This window comes from Oryctolagus cuniculus, chromosome 9 (genome assembly GCF_964237555.1).
Source record: "Oryctolagus cuniculus chromosome 9, mOryCun1.1, whole genome shotgun sequence".
In the NCBI taxonomy this organism is placed as follows: domain Eukaryota; kingdom Metazoa; phylum Chordata; class Mammalia; order Lagomorpha; family Leporidae; genus Oryctolagus; species Oryctolagus cuniculus.
Genome location: NC_091440.1, coordinates 115,416,909 through 115,420,598, shown reverse-complemented (window position 1 = coordinate 115,420,598; position 3,690 = coordinate 115,416,909). Strand labels below are relative to the sequence as shown.

General features: G+C 35.9%; 1 pseudogene; it reads left to right on the top strand.

Annotated features, from left to right (window-relative positions):
• Positions 1 to 340: 340 nt before the first annotated feature.
• LOC100344908 (centrin-2 pseudogene) lies at positions 341 to 923 on the top strand (annotated as a pseudogene).
• The last annotated feature ends 2,767 nt before the right edge of the window (positions 924 to 3,690 follow it).

Here is a 3,690-nt window from a genome sequence, read left to right as displayed (position 1 = left end):
GAACAAGAAATAAAACATTGAAACTTTTATTTTTATACTGAAAGCCAAAAGTAAGAATTACAATGAAAGAAAATTCTGATAGCCAGCACATGTTTGCTGCCAACTGCCCTGCAAAGATACACACATACGTATACTCCATGGCCCCACTTTTCCAGGAGCACCTGCTGAAGCAGTAGAGAAGGGAAGATATATGTCATAAAAATGTATTTTATTGAAAAGTACAATCTGAATTATATAATACAAAATCGCAGCAAGAGCTTAGAAGAGATGGTTCATTTCAATCATCTACCTTAATTGGTTGAAGTACATCTTGGGATGGGAATTACAGATGAAAGGCATGATGGAATGTATCAAGATTTGTAAATATGGAGTGCGTCGGCTATGGCCTCTTAACTTTAAGAAGGGAAACATAGCATCTAGTGCCCAGCGGAAAAGGATGAGTCCTAAGCCTGAGCTTACTGAAGAGCAGAAACAAGAAATCAGGGACGCTTTTGATCTCTTTGATGCTGATGGAACTGGGACCATAGAAGTTAAAGAATGTAAGGTGGCAATGAGTGCCCTGGGGTTTGAACCCAAGGAAGAAGAAATCAAGAAAATGATAAGTGAAATTGATAAGGAAGGCACTGGAAAAATGAACTTTAGTGACTTTTTGACTGTGATGATTTAGAAAATGTCTGAGAAAGATACCAAAGAAGAAATTCTGAAAGCTGTCAAGCTCTTCGATGATGATGAAATTGGGAAGATATTGTTCAAAAATCTGAAACGCGTGGCCAAGGAGTTGGGCGAGAACCAGACAGATGAGGAGCTACAGGAAATGACTGATGAAGGTGATCGAGATGGAGATGGAGAAGTCAATGAGAAAGAATTCCTGCGCATCATGAAAAAGACCAGCCTTTACTAAGATCCATGTCGTCTTTTCTACTGCAGGCACACCTAACTAGATTTAGTGCCTGCCATCGTGTAAAATCTGGCTTTTGAGAACACAAACTATCCCCCCCGCAACTGACCTCCCTACGTAATTTTAGTTATAGCCTCCGCTCTATATCAGACTTTTAAAGTGCTCTTTGAAACTCAAACTCTTTATAAATGACCTACTGATTACTTGAGTCCTCCAAAGCAGAATAAGAGCACATTGGAGCGGAGAAAAGGGTCTTAAAGCATTGCCCAGCTGCCATTTTGCCTTGCCTTGCTTCGCTCTTGTCATATATTTCACAGAGATGCACACTGAACGACTTCTTAGACAAGCACATGTTGTTCCCATGTCACCAGAAGTACTGGTTGTTTTTCAGTGGTTCTAGCTTCTAGTTGATACTAGAGTGTAGTCTTCGCTTTTTTTTTTCCTAGGGGCAGAGTGGACAGTGAGAGAGAGAGTGAGACAGAGAGAAAGGTCTTCCTTTGTCGTTGGTTCACCCTCCAATGGCCTCTGCGGCTGGCGCACCGCACTGATCCAAAGCCAGGAGCCAGGTGCTCCTCCTGGTCTCCCATGCGGGTGCAGGGCCCAAGCACTTGGGCCATCCTCCACTGCACTCACGGGTCACAGCAGAGAGCTGGCCTAGAAGAGGAGCAATGGGGGACAGAATCTGGGGTGCCGGCGCCGCAGGCGGAGGATTAGCCTAGTGAGCAGCCGCACTGGCCAGTCTTTGCTTTTATAAAACCCAGTGAACTCTTGCATTGGCATTTGGATGTATGTTAATGCTATTTGTTTTGTCTTAAAAATAAAACCTGTCCTTAGTGTGTTGTCCAATGTGAAGTAATGCTATAACTAGTACTGAAACAGTATTTTACACTTTGTGTTTCTGTGTGGGTGCAAACTGATGAAATCTTTACTTAATATATACTGAATTGATCTTCTGTATATAAAGATAATTGAAAATGAATCTTGATGTGAATGGAATGGGAGAGGGAGCGGGAGCTGGGAGGGGTGTGAGTGGGAGGGAAATTATGGGGGGGGGAAGCCATTGTAATCCATTAACTGTACTTTGAAAATTTATATTTACTAAATAAAAAATAAATAAAAAGAAAAAAAAAACCTTTCTTAATCTGAAAAAACAAAAGATTGGTAAATACAAAAGATCAAATCATGTAAGTGGAGTTAGAGAACAGCCTTAAATCCGTTCAATTAATCATTCTTTTAAGCCCTCAAAAGTTGCTCACTTAAGGAATGCTTATTTATTTGAAAAGCAGAGAGCTGTTTGTAGTAGTCTCCTTAGTATCTTTTCAACAGTGTTACTCTGCACTCTGCAGTAACATTCTCACTCTCTTTTTAATAACAATCATATCGGGGTATGAAGAGACAGCTTTTCTCTCATTCTTAAATGAATAATTTTTTTATGTTTTTAATCAATATTTATAAAGGACCAAGTAGTGTAAGCATTCAATTCTACAAATTTTCTCTAAGTACAAGTATAGCTGTATCATGCAAATTTTGATATGCAGCATTTTAACTTTTCTTAAATGTATGTATTTTCCAATTTCTTGTGAGGTTTCTTCTTTTACCCGTGGATGTTATTAAGATTATGTTGGTGAATCCAAAATTAACGGGAATATTCTTATTTTTCCATAATTTGTTTGTAATTTAATTCCAATATTCTCAAAGGGCATATTTTGTATGATTTCAAAAATTTTAAATTGTGTTAAGGTTTATCTTATGACTAAGGATGTTATCAAGCAGGTACAATTTTTCATGTTCATTCAAAAAAGATTTTAAATATAGTGTGTCACATGTTCTATAAATGTTATATACAGTTAGGTACTAATGTTTCTTAGTTCTTCTCTGAACTTGATTTTGCTTTCTACTTGCCCTAACACCGAAAGAACAGTTTTGAGGTATCCAACTATAATTGTGGATGTGTTTATTTCTCCTTTTGGTTCTGTCAGATCTTGATTCACATATATTTTTAAACTTTATTGTTAAATGAATACATATTTCATATTGTCATGTTTTTATTGTGAATTAACACTATTTAAAATGTTATATTACTATGTCTGTATCCCTGATCAATGTCTTCATTCTGAAATATACTTTGATAATGATATAGCTATTCTAGCTTTCCTTTGGTTAGTATTTGCATGGTCTATCCTTTTGTAACATTTCAAAGAAAAAATTGATTTTCAAGACAACCTCAATATGAGATTTACTCTGTGAATAAATTTTTAAGTAGATAATACATTAATGTTTATCATAGTTTCAATGTAGAATAAGAGCTCTACATTTGACTCATTCAGTTTAACTGAAACATTATATTCTTCGATTAGTATCCCATTTCTCCTTTTCCTAATGCCCTGGAAGCTGCTATCCCACTCTTTAATCCTATGAGTTTGGCCAATTCATATATCTCATGTAAGTGGAATCATAATGATATTTCTTTTTCTGTTACAGGCTTATTTCTTGCATATTTTCCTCAAGCTTCATCTATATTGTTATATATTGCAGAATTTTCTTCTTCTTTAAGGTTTAATAGTATTTTTGTATAAATATATGCACCATATTTCCTTTACCCAACTCATCTATCAGGAGCATTGAGATTGTTTCCACATTACAGCTTTTGTAAACAATTCTTTAATGAAAATAGGAGTTCTAACGTTCCTTTTATATTCTAATTATTTGAATACTCAAAAGTGGGATTCCTAGTTGATATAACAGCTTATTTTTAAAAATATTTACTTTCTTATTCATTTGAGAAGCAGAAT